This window comes from Emys orbicularis, chromosome 9, assembly GCF_028017835.1.
Source record: "Emys orbicularis isolate rEmyOrb1 chromosome 9, rEmyOrb1.hap1, whole genome shotgun sequence".
In the NCBI taxonomy this organism is placed as follows: Eukaryota; Metazoa; Chordata; order Testudines; family Emydidae; genus Emys; species Emys orbicularis.
This window is the reverse complement of record NC_088691.1, coordinates 87,007,528-87,023,469: the sequence shown is the minus strand read 5'-3', so window position 1 is coordinate 87,023,469 and position 15,942 is coordinate 87,007,528.

Below are 15,942 nucleotides of genomic sequence, written 5' to 3'. Positions count from 1 at the left end.
AGATGGCAGGATTGGGGCAGAAATAGCTGACCCTCCTCTTGCTGCACTGCCACTTAACTTTCCTTATTGGTATGGGCAGCATTGTGTCCATGTGCATAAAGAGACCACAGCTCTGTTATAATTGCTTTATATGACAAGTATGAAATGTTATGGGGGGAAGTTACTACTTCTAACCATATGTGAGATTAGAAATTTATGTATTTCTATATACCATTAGGTAATAAATCAGATATGGACTAATTGCCAGCCAAATTACACATATAATCATGTCAGTTTTAATTTACAGGAGCAGAAGCAAGCATCTTAAATTACTATTCTTTTTGATCATACAATAAAATTGGCTATTATACGCATGTTAAATGTCTTCTTGGTACTAAAGCATTACGTGTACCAACCTGAAGTCTGGAACATTGAGGTAAAACACAAGCCTTAGAAATAAAATGTAAGAACAGAAATGTTTAAGCAACCTGATTTTAGTAGTATGAATGGTGACACTTCATATTTCTTCCTGAAATATAATTAAACTGAACTACTAATGAACTTAGTAATAGCTTGTATTGCCTTTCACTTCCACTATCCTATTATTTTCCCTCTATCCTTACAGCTACAGTATATGTGTGCACAAAGAACCATGCTTTTGAACCATAGGAAGAAAACAGTCTGTCAAAACTTGAGTGGGAGTTTATTTTGGCTAGCAGTTGTCAGTGCCAGTGTGTTTTTTGCTTTGTTAATCGAAACCCCTTGCTCTCAGCTTTCTGTTCAGAATTTTAAAAAAGTAGTGGGTGAACTGGGAGGAGAAGAGGTGTGTCGCAAAACCCCATTCAAACTCTGCTCACAATCTCAGTGCAATTGAACTCTTGCTAAAATGATCCGAAATGAAATAGTTAATGTTGGCACTGATTGTGTTAGGCTTAAGGGTAAACAGCTGGCATCCCAATGAAATGAATGTTCAGTTTGCACAAAGCTGTTATTCTTGTATTACAAAAAAGTTGAAGCCCAAACTCAGTTGTGCGAGGCATTGTATAGACATATTAAAAAGATAGTCCCTGCCCCCAAAGAGTTTACAGACTAATTACAGGATGAGAGACTTCAGGTGGATACAAACAATACAGACAGATGGAGGAAGCGCAAGGTAACAGAGGACTGAGATCCACATAATAAGCAATGGCCACAATAGCAGCTGCTTAACCATCGTATTGTTTATAGGCATCTCAAAAATAAATGAGAGATTTTATGTATTTTGTTATAGTTCCATCTGTCCACTATTTGAAGAAATAATCTGCAGTGAAGGTAAAATTGGCTAAGCATCAGAACTGAGTGAAAGCTCTCAGTCGATAGGCTCCCCTAGATTGGCTTACATCAAAACAGAGATCATTTAAATAAGTTTCCTGAACAAGGAGTAAACGGTGTACTGCCCCAGAACTTCCGGCATTTCCAGAAACAATCCCCCTTCTCCCCCCCTCCCCCAATAACCAAAACAGAAAGAAGCCAAACTTCTCTCTCCACAAACTGGTGCAAGCAGTTTGCAGTATCTACTTTTGGGATATCAATCCCAGGAAGATTACTCAAAATACAATCTTCTGTGAATCTTAAGTATTTTTCAACGATTGGAATGATTATTTCAGTCTGTCTGCAGACTCAAGGAAACGATGCATTAGCAGCCACAAGCATCAAATAACAGGAAGACAACCCATGAAAGGATGTTGAACAGCAGCTACTGAAGTTAAACATTTTTTAAATCTGTAGAACCAGCTAATTTGTATCCAAGATTAAAATAATTGTCTGATGAGTTCTCTGAACCATTAACATGGATTTTTGTGAGCCTCAATTTTCTCTAACCCAAACCTTCCCCAGTGCCCTCCCAAAATTTAATACATTGGTTAATAAAATCTCATGATTTAGTAGGTGCTGATATGATTTTTGAACACTTGGGGTTGGCTGATGGCCTCATTCTGTGCTGCACACGCGGATGTTGAATGGAGCAGAAAGTCTGGCTAGAGTTGTTCAAAATAGCTTATGGAAAGCTAAATTATGCACTGGGTTAAGCAAGACACGAGGAGGACTCTGTGGTTTGTATATTCCCAAGAAAGTTTATCATAAGCAAGTTCCTAATCTTTCTGCATTTAGCATTTGCTACCACACCTAAATTTAGTACCAGCTTTTTTGTTTCCTAAAGTGTTCTGATTGGTAATGTATTTTCCTTGGATTTTATAACATAGTTGCCCTTCATGTTCTTTCATGTTCCTGAGGCTTCTTTCATTTGTGTGATTCTAAGAGACTGTCTCTGGAATTTTCACTTTTATCAGATGACATTTGAGTAATTTAAAAATACTAAAAAAAAAACACAAAACAAGAAAACTTGCTTGTTTGGGAAGAATAAAGAGAAGTTCAGTCGGTCTTGTCATTCATTTAAAAAGCTGTTTTTTGGAATGATGCTGTCTACTGTATGTACTGCATGGTAACTTTATATCTGGTCAAAAATATTTCAAGATAACTGTTGCATGTTTATCTAAAATTATGACACTGAATCTTCTCCTGGAGATCAAAAGGAATATATTATAATTGTTACATTAAAGAGAAATGTTCACTTACATTGCACACAAATGACAGTTGCATGTCCAAAGTGAGAAGCTGCTTATGCAATTGCAACCAAATTAAAGAGAAAATTCAAGTTACACAATTTTAATGTCCTTTGTGTTCTGTGCATGCTACACATTTGACCATTTATCCCTAATTGTTAATTAAACTGATGTCCCCTTGTTGAGCCAGATTATTTCTGGATGAGACAGAACTAGGGGCACCAGGGAGCCAGTTACATCTCACCAAATCTGAAAACTAGCTACAGTGAGACACAGCTGCCTGGCAGCAGTCTTAAGCTGCACCACTGATGGCAAGTTCTAACCTGTATGACTGATGCAGGAATGTTGTGGTGGAATACCATGCACCCCCTCTGCTGCCAGTGCTCCCGCCCTTGGCAAAGGGAGCAGAGGCATCAACTCAAGCACACTGGAGCCAGTATGGAGTTCCCCTCCACCAGCAAAGAATTCTCTACTGACCATCTATGGTCAGTCTCCCAAGTGGCACAAAAGGACCAAATCTCAAAGGAGGATCCAGTTTACTTAGTACCATACATGAAGAAAGAGCATTTATATACAACCTTGTGAAGAGGGGGGTACACCTCCCATTAACCCATTTCATCCATTGATATCAACGAGCCAGTCACATTTATTTCCTGGGTACTCATCAGAACTAGAACAGCACCACAAATATCACTACTGTATCTGAAATGGAAGTGGAAGATCTGATTTGTAAAGTGCATCATTGGCACAGGATCAAAGGCTGGAAGAAAAACAGGAGAGGAAAGCACAGAATAAAAAAAATTAGAAGAACTTGGTTTAAACACCCAATTTTTGCTTTCTCTCATGTTCAGTGCCTCAAACACTAGTTCAGTATAAACATAAGACAGTGAATCAAGGGATGGAATCAGAGTTAATATCACATTTCCTGAATTACAAACTTGTACTAGACAATATTTACTAATAAATACTTATAAAAAAGTGTAAGAGTTTATATTGGACATCATTAATTGCTGTTCTTGGAAATTTATGCAATATATTAACATTTTCAGAATCAGCTTAAATACCTTAGTTTCATAGGTTCTATCATTCTACACTGGTTTATTACCTTTACAGCACCTATGTTCTCTGTGGAGAATTTTTAATCTCTCAATGAGGTACCAAACTCTTGTCTGAATACAGGCAAGCCCATATGGTGCATTTAAATAGAATTTTAAGATTTAGATTTGTAGCAGTACTTGCCCAGGCTAGATTCAGGTCCAGCTGACTCATTTCCCCTTATTTCCCAGTTAAGGGAACATCAACGACTGGATGCTTTCTCAAAAACACTCCCTTTTGGGAGGCGGATTAACAAAGTTCAAACCACCACAAAGATTTCCACCCAACCTTCCTAGCTGGCTCATACCCTCAGCACAGGGTTCTTAGTCCTGTCCCTGCTTTGGTTCTTCTCCAAAAAGCTCTCTTCCACCCTCACCCCCCTCTGACTCCAGCCTTCTTAGGTGGTTCTTGCTCCCTCCAGGCTCATTTCTCAGGTCCTTTGCCTGGGAGCTGCACAGCAGTTCAAGCATCCTTTGTATTTCTTTGAGTCTCTCCCTCATTTAACTCAAAATGATTCTGAGTCACATGTTTTACTTGCATGACCCCTGGACTGATTGCCCTCATCTGGCCCAGATGAGGCTGAATCCCAACTCTCTAGAAAGGACCAGCTCCTCCTGTGACAAAGCTCATTAATGAATCTGTATCTTAGAAATAATGAGCTAAAGCTTTAGCATAAAGGTTTAAGAAATTCTAGTTTTGGGTTTCTGATATGCAATATATTTAATATACAGCTAAGGCGTCTCTTAAATATTAATATTTACTCAGTTCATAAGAGTCCAATTGAACCTTTTTCCCCCCCATTTCCTATGACTGGTCTTTCTACTGCATGAGAAAACTACTTCATATGGACAATTAAGTTCCCCGAATATTTTGTTCAATGTTTTCTCCATTTAAATCTTTCAGATGCTTTCCTTCTAGACAATATAACTATGCAGATCCTTTAAAAGAGAAAATATCTGAGTTCCTTTCCAGGAAAAACAAAACACAAAAAAGTTACTTCCCAGTTACTCCATTTACTAGAACTTGGAAAGAAAGTTTCTGTATTTAAAGTTATTTTCTCATGTTTATGTGTTTTATGATAAATGCTACTGAATGGCTCGAGGAAGTAATATTTTGATTTTGTTTTAACTGTTAAATGCTAAACTATTAAAAGGAGTTGATTGGGCTATGTGAATTCATACAACTTATTGAGAGGTCTTTAGATCAAAGGAACTGAATTACTTGTATTCCAAATTCACAAGAAATTTTATAGTAAAAATTATGCAGCTCAAAGACTGGTTACCATGATAGAATCATGTCTTTAGAAAGAGGATCAAGTGCACCTTTATTCATCAGAATACACAAGAGTCATGAATTATCCTGCAGGGATCACATCTTATTTCACACGAAAAACCATTATAATTACACCAGAATTATTTGGTCAAACCAACCTGTGCTGATTTTGGAAGGTTATTCAGGTGTGTTGAGGGCCTGTTTGTCCTTAGGAGTTTAAGAAACTGGAGCTCATTAGTCAACATGCAATTTTTTGAACAAATCCTTCTGGCTGTTTAGAGCACTTTATGTTATGTAGGATACGGCAATAGGTGCATCTAGTATTAGCCATCAAAATAACAAAAGTGGATTCATTCACATGGAGCATTTTTATATTGTACCTAGAGGGAATGAATCAGAAAGGTGGCACTGTGTGCCTCTGGAAAGATTTAGCATTTCTAAAATCTTGAGACTCCATATTTTGGATCAGCCACAAGAGTTCTGATTGCTTTTGAAGTGGCAAAGATATGAAACTAATAGTTTTATTGGAATAAGTATCAGATGAGAAGCTGCAAAAACCGTTAAGAATCATGACAGCTCCAGCTCATTTGGGATAAAGAAGTTGGATCAACTGTCTGGATTAGAGCATAGAGGTACTTCAGTGAGAATAGGCAACAACTGCTGATAGACCGCTCAAACTTGAGCTCCTTCATTAAAGAAGGTTGTTGACTGAATTCCAGTGGGTTTCCTTTTGTGTTGCAGAGCAGCAAGACACATCTGTCTGATAATCAAGATCACATGGCTCAAGCGCATTCAGCCAGTAGAATAAATGATGTGAGGGGGTTGTGTTTTGGAGAGTCTGATTTATGGGAAAGTTGGTGCTGTGAAGAACAGGGATACTAAATAACAAGCAGAGAAATTTGTGAGGGGGTGGAGGGGCTGTTGGTTAGGAGAACTCTCTGCCTGGTTTGGAACAACATTGGTTTGTTCCACTGACTTTCAGCTAGCTGAGGAGAATTTCAGAAGTGTTGTTATATAGGAAGAAGCAGTGAGATCTGGACTCAGCCTAAATATGCAGAGCAAGGAGTCAAAATGGACTGCAATGTTATGGGCTTGAAAGAGAGTGGTCACTGAGCTACAGTTACTATACGAAAGGTATTTCCTACTGTACCATGGTTTGGGAAGCAGCTAAATTATTCAAGGTAACCCACACTTATCTCTGAGACTCAGGCTTTTCAAAGGAGGCAACAAACTCCCTTAGGCCTCTTTGAAAATCCCAGCCTCAATGCTGATTCATCCATTGGTTTCAATAAAGTTAGGCAAATATATGTATGTATTCATGACAGAACAGAACATGACAATGACTTTCTTCAAATTAATACATTAAACAGTTCCTATGGCATCTCTGCCTGTCAAAGACAAGTACCAACTCAAGAAGCTACACAAGAAAATAAAACTTGAAAATGCTTTTTTCATAATTCTGGAATAAATTCATAGCTAGTGAAAGAACTACCATTATGTTCCACGTGAAACTTAATTCCAATGTAATTCAAATGTACAACACTGATTACTCATGCCAGTTAGGAGCAAAAATGGAGATTTCACCATAAGCATGACTGAAAACATCTATATGCCTATCAGAAGCAAACAAAGGGGGCAATGCATCTTAATTTAGACAGACACTTGGGTTTCCAGACATTTCAGTCTCTCAAAACCAAAAATTACTTTTGTTGGATTTTAAATGTGCACTGCCTATTCCAAATACAAAAAAGACGTATGAGATCAAGACATGCAAATGCTCAGGCCAATGTGACTTGCACTCACTGCAAGCAATAAATCATAGGCAGGCAATAGGATTTTCTGATATTTTCGTAACATTGCTGAAGTAGCTCTGGCAAAGTAGGGCTCTCACATCAGACTCTTCAGGTGGGAGCCTAAAAATGTCTGTTTCTGGAAGACTTTACACAGCCTTTTAAATTCAAAACATGTTGGAGAGTCCAAGGAAACATTCTAATTACCGGTCACCACACTCCACACAATTTCCACAATGAGAGGTGAGCCCAAAAAAACAAAACAAACAAACAAAAAACAAACAAACAAACAGACTTCTGGCCATGAGGAAGAGGAGAGAACATACTTACCAGGACACACTTACACTCTTCCCTCCAGCAACATGAAATCTTGTTCCATGGGGTACTGGGTATATTCTAATCCATGGATGGGGAAGGTGCAAGGCATGGGTAGAAGGGTGGACCTTAGCAGTTAGCCAGTCACATACTGCCAGGTTATCCATGCCAAACTGGAGCAAAATACTTCATAACGAGTCTGCTCTCTCCCCTGAAATAGATTCTGGGGCAAGCCATAGTCACCTGCTGTTTAGAGTCCCAGGGACTCAAGCAAAAGGGAAAAAAAGACAGGAAACAGTGCAGAAGCAAGTAGCCTCTGTGCCAATGCCTTTTACTTCCAGTAGATTCCTTGGCCTTTTCCTCTGGGTCTAAGGGAGGAACTCCTCACTGGGAGCTGCGGGCGGCCGTAACTGTGGACGGTCAAAGTAAACAAACTGTCTCATGGCCCACCAGTGGATTACCCTGACAGGCCGCAGGTTGCCCACCACTGATCTAGATCCTAGCTAGCCTTAACCCACCCTATTTCAAGAACTTTATAGTCACAGGCCTAGATTCTGATCTCAGTGGAATTGCTCTGTACTACACTGGTATAAAAGATATCAAATCTGGCCCACCTGCATCTGTAGGTGGAATCTCGCCACTCATTTAAACCATACAATACTGCTGGTTTCACTGGGAAAGGATTTGGGCAACAGGCAGCAGGATTTGTCTCATAGGGAATAGGAATGTGTCCTCTTTGTTCTAATGTGACTGAGTGGCTAAATGTGAGGTGATGAGTCAGGAGCTAGGAGCACATTCACAATGTGATGGAGAGATTGACGAGACTCATCAAGCCCTCTGATCACTACCCCTTCCTGCTTCTCCACATGGGCACCAATGATACTGTTGAGAAGGACCTTGAGCAGATCACTGCAAACTATGTGGCTCTGGGAAGAAGGAAAAAGGAGGTTGAGGTGCAGGCAGTGTTCTCGTCCATCCTCCCTGTGGAAGGAAAAGGCCCGGGTAGAGACTGTCAAATTGTGGAAATCAACAAATGGCTATACAGGTGGTGTTGGAGAGAAGGCTTTGGATTCTTTGACCATGGGATGGTGTTCCAAGAAGGAGTGCTAGGCAGAGACGGGCTCCACTTAACAAACAGAGGGAAGAGCATCTTCACAAGCAGGCTGGCTAACCTAGTGAGGAGGGCTGTAAACTAGGTTCACCGGGGGAAGGAGACCAAAGCCCTGAGCTAAGTGGGATGCCGGGAGGAAGCACGAGCAAGAGAGCTCAAGAGGGGAGGACTCCTGCCTCATACTGAGAAAGCAGGACGATCAGTGAGTTATCTTAAGTGCCTATACACAAATGCAAGAAGCCCGGGAAACAATCAGGGAGAACTGGAAGTCCTGGCACAGTCAAGGAATTATGATGTGACTGGAATAACAGAGACCTGGTGAGATAAATCACATGACTGGAGTACTGTCATGGATGGATATAAATGGTTCAGGAAAGACAGGCAGGGCAGAAAAGGTGGAGGAGTTGCATTGTATGTAAAAGTAGTAGGACTGCTCAGAGCTCCGGTATGAAACTGCAGAAAAATTGGTCTCTGGATTAAGTTTAGAAGTGTGAGCAACAAGGGTGATGTCGTGGTGGGAGTCTGCTATAGACCACCAGACCAGGGGGATGAGGTGGATGAAACTTTCAGGCAGCTAACAGCTGCTACTAGATCACAGACCCTGGTTCTCATGGGAGACTTCAATCACCCGGATATCTGCTGGGAGAGCAATACAGCGGTGCAGACAATCCAGCAAGTTTTTGGAAAGTGTAGGAGACAACTTCCTGGTGCAAGTGCTGGAGGAACCAACTAGGGGCAGAGCTCTGCTTGACCTGCTGCTCACAAACAGGGAAGAATTAGTAGGGGAAGCAAAAGTGGATGGGAACCTGGGAGGCAGTGACCATGAAATGGTTGAGTTCAGGATCCTGACACAAGAAAGGAGAGCAGCAGAATATGGACCCTGGACTTCAGAAAAGCAGACTGACTCCCTCAGGGAACTGATGGGCAGGATCCCCTGGGAGAATAACATGAAGGGCAAAGGGGTCCCGGAGAGCTGGCTGTATTTTAAAGAATCCTTATTAAGGCTGCAGGAACAAACCATCCCGATGTGTAGAAAGAATAGTAAATATGGCAGGTGACCAGCTTGGCTTAACAGTGAAATCCTTGCTGATCTTAAACACAAAAAAGAAGCTTACAAAAAGTGAAAGACTGGACAAATTACCAGGGAGTATAAAAATATCGCTTGGGAATGCAGGAGTGAAATCAGGAAGGCCAAATCACACGGAGTTGCAGCTAGCAAGAGATGTTAAGAGTAACAAGAAGGGTTTCTTCAGGTATGTTAGCAACAAGAAGAAAGTCAAGGAAAGTGTGGGCCCCTTACTGAGTGAGGGAGGCAACCTAGTGACAGAAGATGAGTACATTAGCTTTTTCCACAATGCTGTTTTGCCTCAGTATTCACAAACAAGGTCAGCTCCCAGACTACTGCACTGGGCAGCACAGCATGGGGAGGAGGTGACCAGCCCTCTGTGGAGAAAGTACCATATATACTCTTTCATAAGCCGAATCTTTTTAGTAAAAAAAGGGAAGCACCAGAGAAGGGGGTTGGCTTATGAACGGGTATAGAGAGGGAGAGGTGGGACACAGCCCCTCCCCCCAACAAAGGGAGCAAGGAGAGGCAGCACAGCCAGCAGCACCAGAAGGGAAGAAGCGGGGCCAGAGTCTCTCCGCTTCTGGCCACGCTGCTCTCCCCTCAGCCTCCAAAGCAGCTGCAGCTTGGGGGCTGACAAGCTGCAGCCATGCCACTCGGCCCTGCCACCCAGAGCAGGCTGTGGCCGCACCGCCCAGCCCGCAGGAGCATGCTGCAGCCATGCCACCTGGCCCAGCCTGCTAGAACCTGCTACGGCCGCGCTGCCCAGCCTGCTGGAGCAGCTCCATCCAAGCCAGAGACATCGTCCCCTGGCCCTCCCCAGATAAGGTGGGAAGGGGAGAGTGTGGGGGTCCTGGGCTAGGGTCGGGGTCATGTGGGGGTGGTCACAGGGGTTACTCCTCTGACCCCCACCAGTTGCTCTCCTGGCCCATCAGGGTAAGCCGCTGGCGAGCCGGGACACTGTTTACTTAGTGTGACCTCGAGCGTTCGCAGGCAGAGGTAAACAAACCATCTCGGCCCACCAGCGGCTTATCCTGATGGCTCAGGACCCCAAGTTTGCTGATGCCTGAATTATAGGGTTGGCTTATGAACGGGTCATAAAAACTTTCCATTTTTACTTATCCATCTGGGGCGGGGGTGTCGGCTTATAAATGAACCAGCTTATGATGAGTATACACGGTAGTTCAGGACTATTTAGAAAAGTTGGACAAGTGCAAGTCCATGGGGCTGGATGCGCTGCATCCGAGGGTGCTAAAGGAGTTAGCGGATGTGATTGTAGAGCCATTGGCCATTATCTTTGAAAACTCATGGCGATCGGGGGAGGTCCCGGATGACTGGAAAAAGGCTAATGTAGTGCCCATCTTTAAAAAAGGGAAGGAGGAGGATCCGGGGAACTACAGGCCAATCAGCCTCACCTCAGTCCCTGGAAAAATCATGGAGCAGGTCCTCAAGGAATCAATTCTGATGCACTTAGAGGAGAGGAAAGTGATCAGGAACAGTCAGCATGAATTCACCAAGGGCAAGTCATGCCTGACTAACCTAATTGCTTTCAATGAGGAGATAACTGGCTCTGTGGATGAGGGGAAAGCAGTGGATGTGTTATCCTTTGACTTTAACAAAGCTTTTGATACGGTCTCCCACAGTATTCTTGCCTCCAACTTAAAGAAGTATCGGCTGTATGAATGGACTATAAGGTGGACAGATCTGGCTAGATCATTGTGCTGAATAGGTAGTGATCAATGGCTCCATGTCTAGTTGACAGCTGTATCAAGCTGAGTGCCCCAAGGGTTGGTCCTGGGACTGGTTTTGTTCAATATCTTCATTAATGATCTGGAGGATGGCGTGGACTGCACCCTCAAGTTTGCAGATGACACTAAACTGGGTGGAGTGGTAGATACGCTGGAGGGTAGGGATAGGATACAGAGGCACCTAGACAAATTAGAGGATTGGGCCAAAAGAAATCTGATGAGGTTCAACAAGGACAAGTGCAGAGTCCTGCACTTAGGACAGAAGAATCCCATGCACTGCTACAGACTAGGGACCGAGTGGCTAGACAGCAGTTCTGCAGAAAAGGACCTAGGGGTTACAGTGGATGAGAAGCTGGATAGGAGTCGACAGGGTGCCCTTGTTGCCAAGAAGGCTAACGGCATTTTGGGCTGTATAAGTAGGGGTATTGCCAGCAGATTGAGTGACGTGATCATTCCCCTCTATTCGGCATTGGTGAGGCCTCATCTGTAGTACTGTGTCTAGTTTTGGGCCCTACGCTACAAGAAGGATGTGGAGAAATTGGAAAGAGTCCAGAGGAGGGCAACAAAAATGATTAGCGGGCTGGAGCACATGACTTATGAGGAGAGGCTGAGGGAACTGGGATTGTTTAGTCTGCAGAAGAGAAGAATGAGGGGGGGATTTGATAGCTGCTTTCAACTACCTGAAAGGGGGTTCCAAAGAGATGGATCTAGACTGTTCTCGGGTACCAGATGACAGAACAAGGAGTAACGGTCTCAAGTTGCAGTGGGGGAGGTTTATGTTGAATATTAGGAAAAACTTTCACTAGGAGAGTGGTGAAGCACTGGAATGGGTTACCTAGGGAGGTGGTAGAATCTCCTTCCTTGGAGGTTTTTAAGGTCAGGCTTGACAAAGCCCTGGCTGGGATGATTTAGTTGGGGATTGGTCCTGCTTTGAGCAGGGGGGTTGACTAGATGACCTCCTGAGGTCCCTTCCAACCCTGATATTCTATGAATCTATGATCCTTGGACTAGAGCCTGATTAAGTTAAATGCAGTGATGAGTCATTCTTGTATTAGGCTCTAGCCAGGAGCTGTCTGAGGACTCTCAGAGTAGGTATATAAATCTTACAGGAGAAACAGCACCTCACATAGGCTGTGAGTTATATTCCCACGTGGTGCCCAGGCACCAGCAATATTCAGAGCCCAGGGGCCCAGCTCCACCAATATTTGGGGCTGGGTGTCTCTCCCCCCCCCCCGGCCCTACCTGCCACACACACACCTCCCCCGAGTGTCCCCCGGCCCCCTCTTGCCTTCCCAGGGCCCTGGCGCAGAGAGAGTCCCTGTCTCTTCTGTGCAGCTCCATGCTACCTCCCTGCAGCAACTGCTGCTGCAGGGTCCTAGTGCCCCCCATCTCTACTGCCAGGGCAGACTGACTGAGCCTACCCTTCCACCTCAGACCCTTCCCTTTTCTGGCGGGATCCTCCACCAGCACAGGGGGCCCCCCCGCACACCAGTTCAGAAATAGCTTCTTTCAATAGAGCACCAAACCATTCTACTAGAAGGATATTCAAATAGCTTTTGCTTGATAAGAACTTTCAAACACCACTGTAGCTAGAGCAGCACCATTTGGTGCTCTACTTCAGACAAGATTCCCCTCAATAGCCAAGATAAATGGTCTTGTTCACAGGGCCGGCTCCAGGCACCAACTGAGCAAGCAGGTGCTTGGGGCAGCCAAGGGGAAGGGGCGGCACGTCGGGAAGAAAATTGGAGGTAAAAATTGCCCTCAAACAAACTGAAATCCAACTGCCAAATTCCCCCCTGACTACCCTGGCTGAATACAAGTACATAAGGTAACTAATTCAGAACAGAATTTAGTTCTAAGAAGTTAAATATCTTGGTAGGAAATGATGTTACTGTTGACTTTGTTATCCCCATTTCTTTCCTTTGATTTAATTCCTTTAATATTTAATCGTGCAATTCTTCTGGTCCAAGTGGAAGCAAGTTGTTTTCACATTGATAAAGGGTGCTTTGTAATTCTAGAACATTGATATGTGGCTCTAAGAAGCATGGATACACTTATGTTTTTGTAGCTGCCCAGCAAACACTGAAAGAAATAAAGCAAACCATTTCTAAACGTAGCCATTGGTCTTTCTAAAAGCCTGCATTGATTAGAAAACCATTTCCTGTGAAGTCCCAAGGAATCTAGCTAAATTGTATTGGCATGCTTACAGATAGTAATTACGAGCAAACAAAAGGCAAAAGCAAAAAGGTAAGGCCATTCAAAACTAATCTCATGAATGTAACATCTTGAGGTACACATTGTCCAAGAGCCACCTGCCCAAATCCAGTTTAACAGGATTTGTGTTTCTACTTCTTATGCACTCATTTGCTGTTATGGTTATCTAGTACTACTGGAGCTGAGCAGGGCACTGCAGTTTCATTCCACAGGAAGCTTCTCAGTTGGTCTGTCCCCTATGAAGGTTTGTTTAGATTAGGTTTACGTTAGGGTATCATTAACTAACATGTTTGCTACCCCTGACCTAACCACAACCTTTGTGTGGATGCAAATTAACACCTTTTATCTTGATCTTGCTCAACTAGTGGACTCTATGCTCTCAAACTACACTGAGAGGAAAGGTTAATACCTGCATAGACACAAGAGGAAAAGGTCATAACCTAATCCTGTAGGCTTTTCCCAATCTTGACAAAACCCGAACGTCAAGTTTGAAAAAAAAAAAAGTCACAATTTTTCTCGTTTCAAGTCAAAATCATCATAAATAACCAGCTTTCATATAGTATAATACAAAACCTGTAAATCAGGCCAAGATTGTTCAAAAGGGCTGTAAAACCTGGTGAACCTGGCCCATGTTTCAGGTTCCAGACAGACAACCCAAGTGAGTAAGTTTTGCTTGGCTTGGGGTTTTCACCACGGAACTATTACAGATATTTGAAGGAGGAGTACTTGTGGCACCTTAGAGACTAACAAATTTGAGAATAAGCTTTCGTGGGCTAAAACCCACTTCATTGGCTGCATGCAGTGGAAAATTCAGTAGGAAGATATACACACACACGAAAAAATGGGTGTTGCCATACTAACTATAACAAGAGTAATCAATTAAGGTGGGCTATTATCAGGAAAAAATTTTTTAGTGATAGTCAGGATAGCCCATTTCCAACAGTTGACAAGAAGGTGTGAGTAACAGTAGGGGAAAAAATTAGCATGGGGAAATAATTTTTACTTTGTGTAATGACCCATCCACTCCCAGTCTTTATTCAAGCCTAATTTAATGGTGTCCAGTTTGCAAATTAATTCCAATTCTGCAGTTTCTCATTGAGTCTGTTTTTGAAGGGTTTTTTTGTTGGAGTATTGTGACTTGAGACAAACCCCTACAAGATCTCTATCGAGCATTCGTACACCCACAATACCCACCTGCTGAAGTGAAGAAACAGACTGACAGAGCCAGAAGAGTAACCAGAAGTCACCTACTACAGGACAGGCCCAACAAAAAAAGTAACGGAACGCCACTAGCTGTCACCTTCAGCCCCCAACTAAAACCTCTCCAGTGCATCAAGGATCTACAACCTATCCTGAAGGACGATCCCTCACTCACAGATCTTGGGAGACAGGCCAGTCCTCACTTACAGACAGCCCCCAACCTGAAGCAATTACTCATCAGCAACCCCCCCCCCACACACACCCCAAAAACACTAACCCAGGAACCTATCCTTGCAACAAAGCCCATTGCCAACTATGTCCACGTATCTATTCAGGGGATATCATAGGACCTAATCACATCAGCCACATTATCAGAGGCTCGTTCACCTGCACATCTACCAGTGTGATATATGCCATCGTGTGCCAGCAATGGCTCTGCCATGTACATTGGCCAAACCAGACAGTCTCTACACAAAAGAATAAATGGACAAATCAGATGTCAAGAATTATAACATTCAAAAACCAGTCGGAGAACATTTCAACCTCCCTGAACACTCAATTACAGACCTCAAAGTCACAATACTCCAAACAAATTTCAAAAACAGATTCCAATGAGAAACTGCAGAATTGGAACTAATTTGCAAACTGGACACCATTAAATTAGGCTTGAATAAAGACTGGGAGTGGATGGGTCATTACACAAAGTAAAAATTATTTCCCCATGCTAATTTTTCCCCTACTGTTACTCACACCTTCTTGTCAACTGTTGGAAATGGGCCATCCCGATTATCACTGCAAAATTCTCTCTCCTGCTGATAAGATCCCACCTTAATTGATTACTTTTGTTACAGTTGGTATGGCAACACCCATTTGTGTGTGTGTGCGCATCTTCCTACCGTATTTTCCACTGCATGCAGCCGATGAAGTGGGTTTTAGCCCACAAAAGCTTATGCTCAAATACATTTGTTTAGTGTCTAAGGAGCCACAAGTACTCCTCGTTCTTTTTGCTGATACAGACTAACACGGCTACCACTCTGAAACTTGTCACAGAGCTATTTGGAACCTATTCATCTGAGCCAAGATATAGTGCAACATCATTTACAGTGAAGCAGAATGGAAGTCCACACTTGTACAGTCAAAATGCACTTCCCATGAGCGTGAATGAGAGCTCTGCAAATGGTTTCACTGTGGCATTACCTTTTGAAAAGCTGACACCACATTTGATTGGTGCTTTCTGGTATTGACTATTTTACTATTCTACTTAAGCGATATTGGCCTTGAAGAGCTCGAGACAATTTTGCCATCAAATGCAGCTCCCGTGTATGATGTGATATTGCATTGTTGCAAGATAATGTCACTGCCAAAAGCTGTGATGCCATGATTCAAACATTACAATGCAATGTCAGGTTGTCACTAGGTTTATGGTTTATCTTCTGGCGACTGGAAGTCCTGAGATCCACAGTATTTACTCTCTGCTCACCTCTTCCTGGCTATTTGCTCAGAGGCAGGAGTTCTTCTCCCCTCCTTCCTGTCAGCTTGGAAGGGCAAGAAC